Genomic DNA, 8,216 nt, shown 5'->3' on the forward strand with positions numbered 1-8,216 from the left:
TAGTAGATTTTTGAATCACTTTTGGGTGATTTAAATTGAATGACCCCGTTGCATGACCCAGTGTACGGCACACTTTAGCTGTCGTAAACATGGCCTCGTAATTGACTCAAGAATATTTTGATTTAAAAACGTGTTCATTTTCCCAAGCTTTTGGACTTCAAAACTAACCCAAGGCATCGCCCCTGCACCAGCAATTGACTAAATGTCCCCGAGAGTTTCTAAAGTTGTTGGTCAAGCATTTGATGTGATAATAACAGTGATGCAATACATAGTGAGCGGCATGAGATTCAGCTCATTGTCTTTAGTTTTAAAGCATTAAAAGAACACAGTGCTAACAGTAAGTCATGAGGAACTAGATTGTAATCTAATACATCTGAACTCTGCTCTGTTAGTATAACCAGTCTGAACCATGAAGGCGTGACAGCACCTGCAAAACATATATAGAGCGTTCACATGCTGCAGAAAGTGAAGCTGCAGGCTGAAGCACAATGCTGATGAAGATTTGGTAAGTTTTGAATTACTTTTACTAAAGAGAAATATATTTCTACATATGCGTGGACTTATTATTCTTGATGATTCTTTATTTGGTTATTGTTGGAAGTTTCCGCACTGACAGACTGAAATCGTTTTCTTTGGAGAGTCAAAACTGAGAAAGAGAATTCGGAATAGTTTAAGGATAGAGTTCTGTTAACTTTTGCATGATAATAAAATTATGTAACCTACATAAAGAAATGAAGGAGGCTCCATGCGTCAGTCTGTTGAATACTTTGCCTCACTGGTCATCTGACAAAAGAAAAAACTTGTCTTATATAAAATAGCTGATGACTCATGATTTGTCAGATCTTTTAATGATATGATGAGCTACATCTGTTGAAACTCAACTTAACCCAAATTATTTCAGTTTCAAGAAGCAGTACTCTCCTGTTGAACTATTTTCATAGATTTAAGAACCCATACTCAACTTTAGTTCTTAATGACTCAGGTTTACTTGGATGCTAATTTTATACCAATTTTATAATTGTGAGATAGCTCACTGCCTTTGTAACAAACAAAAAGGATTCATACAGAAACTGGGAAAATATATAAAGAAAATACAATTCTAAACAATTTTCTCTCTTTGATCAGGTGACTGCAGCCTGTGACCAACATGGAAAGGTATCACACGCAACACCTCACATTAAATTCTGCATTCATTAGCTATACTTCTTACAACATGATATTCAAAATTAAAAAATCTCTGATCGAGCAGCAGGTGAAGAAAGTCCAATATTCAGTAGTTTTACTGTCACTCTGTCCAGGAATATGATGTTAAAAGTGGAGCTAATGTCAATAAAGAGCAGGCAAGCGTAACACCTATGTTGTTTCAAGTGTGAGATGGTAGTGGGGAGTGCTGTAATCTTGGCATCTTCTGCTGATCTGTTGACTCTGTATGAGTATGAAGTGGGTCAAACGTTGGGAGCCAGGCGTCAGATCAGTACCTCAAAAGACATCATTGTAAAAGGTGTCAGAGCGACTGCTGGGTAGTAGTTGAGGCTGCTGATGGTGGTCTTTTTGGACAGCTGGATGATTGTGGCTGACTTCAGGCATAGTGGGATGAAGGACTGGGACAGCAATGCCTTTAAGATCTCAGTTAAGGCCTTGGACAGCTGATCTGAACTCTCTGAGGACCCTCCTGGTCGCTACGTCTGGTCCGGCTGCCTTTTTAGGGTTCACTGCCCTCAATCTTTACACTGTCACTGGACATATCACCTGACAGACAACGACCCAAATGTGCTAAAGACGTGCTCTATTTCCTCTATGGTTGTTGCCATTATCTTTGTTCAGTGAGCGGTGTAAACAACATTTACACCCCTTGTTGCACAACCTGGTTGAAATACTCAGCTATGATGTGCAGCACGTCAGGGTTAGTCATGCTGGCTACTAACTGCTCTAAGCAGCTTATCCCGGCTATGATAGCTTTAGCATAGATGGTAGGTAAACAACCGTTACCATGATGCCAGTACAGCTGTCTACAGTCCTTTCAAAGCTTATTCCCAAGCTCAGATAATCCTGATGAGTATAAGTCGACTCACCCAACACACAGCAGTAGTTGAAAGCAAACAACCACACGCATACATATACATGGCACAGTAAACAAAGCACCTGCAGAGAGCTGCAGCATCTATGTGTGCCATTAAATCCCTTTTCCTTTACAAAAGACTTAGAAATGGACATAATAGGTTCACATTGAGAATTTTACTACATAGTAGTTTTTGTATTGAGATGTTAATCAAACAACAAAAAAAGGAAAAAAAAAGCACCTCACTTTCCTGTTTCTTATCTTTTTGTGCGTACTGAATAATAGTAAAAAACATTGTTCTTCTCACAGAGTCAAACAAGCCTCAGATGTTCCCATTTTCCAGCCTGGCCACCAAAATCACAGTGACCTGGACTCTATATTTACGGTTTGTAAAACAACCTCCCCTCTCCACAATCATGTCCCTGTAGCACCTTTTGTATGACTCTGATTGTGTTCAATACGGATTTGGTCTCTTCTGCATTTACATTTTATGATGTGATCTGTTTCAGCTGCTGGAGGATGAAATTGTTGTCTTCGTGAAGAATGAGCTAACAAGGATGAAGAATTCTCTGAATCCAGAATTCTCTGAATTGTCAGAAAGTCCAAATGAGGACGAGGAGCAAAGGAGCAGAAGGGAAGCATTTCTGAAACTCACAGTGCACTTCTTGAATAAAATGAATCAAAAGGACCTCGCTGCCTGTCTGCTGAGCAGTAAGAGGATTCCTTTTCATAAATGCATTCTCAAGAAATTCTAATATTTTCTTTTGAAACATTTTCATTATTTTTCTTTCCATTAGAAAACCCTCATCCACACTTTGGGTATAAACTTAAATCTGACATAAAGAAGAAGTTGCAGCCTGTGTTTGAGGGGATTTCTAAAGCACAAAACTCCTCCGGTCTGAATCAAATCTACACCGAGCTCTACATCACAGAAGGCAGGAGTGGAGAGGTCAATAATAAACATGAGGTCAGACACACTGAAAGAAATGTCAGTAAAGGTGAAACAACAATCAGATGTGAAGACATGTTTAAAACATCAACTGCAAGAGACAAACCAATCAGAACAGTGCTGACAAAGGGAGTGGCTGGGATCGGGAAAACATTCCTGACACATAAGTTCACTCTGGATTGGGCCGAAGGCAAAGCTAACCAGGACATAAAGTTGATATTCCCATTCACATTCAGAGAGCTGAATCTGCTGAAAAATAAAAGGTTCAGCTTGGTTGGACTTGTTCATCACTTTTTTAGTGAAATCAAAGAAGCAGGAATCTGTAACTTTGAAAACTTCAAAGTTGTGTTCATCTTTGACGGTCTGGATGAGGCTCGATTTCCTCTGGACTTCCACAACACTGAGATGCTGACTCATGTTACAAAGTCCACATCAGTAGATGTGCTGCTGATGAATTTAATCACTGGGAATTTGCTTCCTTCTGCTCACTTGTGGATAACCACAAGACCTGCATCAGCGGGTCAGATCCCCTCCAAATATTTAGACGCTCTCACGGAGGTCACAGGGTTCAGTAACCCACAGAAGGAAGAGTACTTCAGAAAGAAATTCAGAGATGAGAAGCAGGCCAACATCATATTCTCCCACATAAAGACATCAGAAAGCCTCCACATCATGTGCCAGATCCCAGTCTTCTGCTGGATCACTGCTACAGTTCTGGAAAACCTGTTAAAAAGCAGCGAGGAAAAGAGATTGCCCAAGACCCTGACTGAGATGTACATTCATTTCCTGGTTGTTCAGACCAAAGTGAAGAATATTAAGTATGATGGAGGGGAAAGGACAGATCCACACTGGACTGCAAAGAGTAAGAAGATGATTAAAGAACTGGGGAAACTGGCGTTTGAGCAGCTGCAGAAGGGAAACCAGATCTTCTATGAATCAGACCTGACAGAGTGTGACATTAATGTCAGAGAGGCCTCAGTGTACTCAGGAGTGTTCACACAGATCCTTAAAGAAGAGAGAGGGCTGTACCAAGAGACGGTGTTCTGCTTTATCCAACCGAGTGTTCAGGAGTTTCTGGCGGCTCTTCATGTCCATCTGACCTTCACCAACTCAGGTGTCAACGTGCTGGAAGAAGAGCAAACATCCTCAATACAGGCCAAAGAGTCTTTGGCAATACACTTCTACCAGAGTGCTGTGGACAAGGCCTTACAGAGTCCAAATGGACACCTGGATTTGTTCCTTCGCTTCCTCCTGGGTCTCTCAATGCAGAACAATCAGAATCTCTTACAAGGCCTACATTAAGAGATACAGATAGAAAGCATCCAAGAGAACAATCAGGAAACAGCCCACTACAAAGCAGTTCAAAAATAAGATCAGCTCATCTGTAGTTCTGTGGTTGACGCCATAACAGACAAGAAGGTTCTGGGTTCAAATCCACTGGAAACTTTCTGTGTGGAGTTTGTATGTTCTCATCATGTCATTAGTCAACTGATGGTTTTGACTTTATACATAAAATCTGTCCTGGTTGTCAAGTTTCAGCACTGGATGAGTTGGAAAACTATTAAATCAACAAAAACAGTATCAAGTTTTTTTCTGCATATGTCAGTCATCCATGAAATGTTTAAAGTTAAGACTAAGCAGATTATAATGATTTAAAAAGAACACCAGCCTTATTTTTTTTTTTTTTTTTTTTTTTGTTTTCTCTCTTTGTGCCTCTCCTCTGTCGACTCTTTATGTGTTTGTATGTTCTGTGCTGGTTATATAATGCAGCAACCCCACTCCATGTCTCCCTAAATTTAGTTAATGTGTTATATTTGTATTTAAACAATAATGTGCGAACGTCAAACTGACAAATGAAAATAAATACTTACATGAAAAATCTTGATAACTGATTAACTGTAACATAAATTAATGAATATAAATACAAACATGTGGCTGAATACACAGAATACAGAGTCATTAATTATAAATACAGAGTAGAGATTTTCCACGCTGAATTGTATAATTTCTATACTTATTTATTTAGTATTGAACACACAAGTGATAACTTTTATTACACTATTCAATTATATTTAATTCAATTCAGTTTTACTCATATAGTACCAAGTCACAACAACAATTGCCTCATGGCACTTTATATTATACTGTAAATAAAGTTGACCCCCTATGACCAAGAACTAATGGGGCAAAAAAGTATTTAGTCAGCCACCGATTGTGCAAGTTCCCCCACTTAAAATGATGACAGAGGTCAGTAATTTGCACCAGAGGTACACTTCAACTGTGAGAGACAGAATGTGAAAAAAAAAATCCATGAATTCACATGGTAGGATTTGTAAAGAATTTATTCGTAAATCAGGGTGGAAAATAAGTATTTGGTCAATAACAAAAATACAACTCAATACTTTGTAACATAACCTTTGTTGGCAATAACAGAGGTCAAACGTTTACTATAGGTCTTTACCAGGTTTGCACACACAGTAGCTGGTATTTTGGCCCATTCCTCCATGCAGATCTTCTCGAGAGCAGTGATGTTTTGGGGCTGTCGCCGAGCAACACGGACTTTCAACTCCCGCCACATATTTTCTATGGGGTTGAGGTCTGGAGACTGGCTAGGTCACTCCAGGACTTTCAAATGCTTCTTACGGAGCCACTCCTTTGTTGCCCGGGCGGTGTGTTTTGGATCATTGTCATGTTGGAAGACCCAGCCTCGTTTCATCTTCAAAGTTCTCACTGATGGAAGGAGGTTTTGGCTCAAAATCTCACGATACATGGCCCCATTCATTCTGTCCTTAACACGGATCAGTCGTCCTGTCCCCTTGGCAGAAAAACAGCCCCATAGCATGATGTTTCCACCCCCATGCTTCACAGTAGGTATGGTGTTCTTGGGATGCAACTCAGTATTCTTCTTCCTCCAAACACGACGAGTTGAGTTTATACCAAAAAGTTCTACTTTGGTTTCATCTGACCACATGACATTCTCCCAATCCTCTGCTGTATCATCCATGTGCTCTCTGGCAAACTTCAGACGGGCCTGGACATGCACTGGCTTCAGCAGCGGAACACGTCTGGCACTGCGGGATTTGATTCCCTGCCGTTGTAGTGTGTTACTGATGGTGACCTTTGTTACTTTGGTCCCAGCTCTCTGCAGGTCATTCACCAGGTCCCCCCGTGTGGTTCTGGGATCTTTGCTCACCGTTCTCATGATCATTTTGACCCCACGGGATGAGATCTTGCGTGGAGCCCCAGATCGTGGGAGATTATCAGTGGTCTTGTATGTCTTCCATTTTCTGATGATTGCTCCCACAGTTGATTTTTTCACACCAAGCTGCTTGCCTATTGTAGATTCACTCTTCCCAGTCTGGTGCAGGTCTACAATACTTTTCCTGGTGTCCTTCGAAAGCTCTTTGGTCTTGGCCATGGCGGAGTTTGGAGTCTGACTGTTTGAGGCTGTGGACAGGTGTCTTTTATACAGATGATGAGTTCAAACAGGTGCCATTCATACAGGTAACGAGTGGGGGATAGAAAAGCGACTTACAGAAGACGTTACAGGTCTGTGAGAGCCAGAGATTTTCCTTGTTTGAGGTGACCAAATACTTATTTTCCACCCTGATTTATGAATAAATTCTTTACAAATCCTACCATGTGAATTCATGGATTTTTTTTTCACATTCTGTCTCTCACAGTTGAAGTGTACCTCTGGTGCAAATTACTGACCTCTGTCATCATTTTAAGTGGGGGAACTTGCACAATCGGTGGCTGACTAAATACTTTTTTGCCCCACTGTATGCTAAAACAGCCACTGCTGTTTTTTTTTTTAAGTTAGCTTCTAAAAGAAATCTGATATTTCTTCCACAAAAGTATTTTATCATTTTATTACAATTATAGTGATATACAAGAATGTTTTGTGTGTATCCTAATCAAACACAGGGAATAGGGCACAACAGGTGAAGGCAATACGGGTAATCAGAGGACAGTAAAGACAGAGAATAAAAGAAATTACCAAAATAAACCAGGAAAGCAAAGATACACTAACTAAGACAAAAAAGAGGAAGGCACAAAACTGATCCCTACAACAGTAAAATACATTGAAGAGGATGCATACTTTATTGCAAGATGGCCAATTTTTTCACTACCTCATCTACACAAGGCATTTTGTAGAGGCTATTGGCAGTTTGTCTTAAAACAGCAATGATTTTCAACTATTCTCGAAATTCCAAATTTTCTCTCAGAATGAAAAATGATGATCAATTTTTTTTCTTAACAGACCCTAACACATGTGCTCTTTAATCTCTTTGTGTGTTTTTCTTGCAACACCCAAATTTACCCTTTCTGTGTAGCAACAGGAGTGGCAACAAGAGGTTGCTGGGAAGATTAAGCCAGGCTCCTGATGACATTAAAACACATCCAAGATGTGCTCCTGTGATATACACTACAGACCAATACAGATCCCAAACAAACTTCAACACCAGCATTCCCAGTATGGTCACAATGGTGTAAAATGCCCTCTTCTTTGATTGGTCAACCCTGTCCCTGTTCCTGCTCTCTTCTCTTGGGCCTGGATGAATTAAAACACAGAGAACAGAAAGGCTGCAGAAGGAGGAGATGGTTAAAAACAATATCATGAGGAAAAAATTCACAATGGCAAGGATGATATCTTTTATTGTTATAAAACCTGTTAATGCAAAGCAAAGCAGCCAAACACAGCCTATGCTGATTATCCTTATTCTGACCCCTCTTTCTTTCCTTAAGTTCCGATAAGTGATGGGATGAACAGCAGCCATGTAGTGCTCCACACAAGTCAGCATGTGAAAGAAGATTTGTCCAAAGCAGGAGAAAGAGAAAAAAATGAACGGATAGATTAATATGTTTAAATTATTCATGACGCTACCACAATAACTGAAGACACACGCTAAGACAGCAAACAGGTCCATGATGACGATGTTGTAGGTGAAGCAGTCAGAGTGACTCAGTGTTACTTCCATGAAGGTGGAGCCTTTTTTCCTCCATTCTTGGAGACCATGTTGGAGGATGAGGATGCAGATGGGGAGGACGAGGAAGATGATAATGATGCTAAATGCACGATAGATGAGGGAGCTTGGTTTAGAGATGAGACAGTGCATGTATAGAGGGAGGGAGGTGTTCATGGAGGAAAGGTGCAGATTCAAAGTGGAGAATGATGAGTTTGCCAACATCTGGAAAAGAAAAAGA

The 8,216-nt window shown here is 40.3% G+C and overlaps 1 long non-coding RNA gene across 1 annotated transcript; it reads left to right on the forward strand.

Annotated features, from left to right (window-relative positions):
* The first annotated feature begins 458 nt into the window (after positions 1 to 458).
* LOC143416811 (uncharacterized) lies at positions 459 to 2,444 on the forward strand. Its single transcript, XR_013097069.1, has 3 exons — positions 459 to 505; positions 1,126 to 1,155; positions 2,369 to 2,444. It is a non-coding gene; the product is annotated as an uncharacterized LOC143416811 (long non-coding RNA).
* Positions 2,445 to 8,216: the final 5,772 nt, after the last annotated feature.

This window comes from Maylandia zebra, linkage group LG3 (assembly GCF_041146795.1).
Source record: "Maylandia zebra isolate NMK-2024a linkage group LG3, Mzebra_GT3a, whole genome shotgun sequence".
Classification (NCBI taxonomy): domain Eukaryota; kingdom Metazoa; phylum Chordata; class Actinopteri; order Cichliformes; family Cichlidae; genus Maylandia; species Maylandia zebra.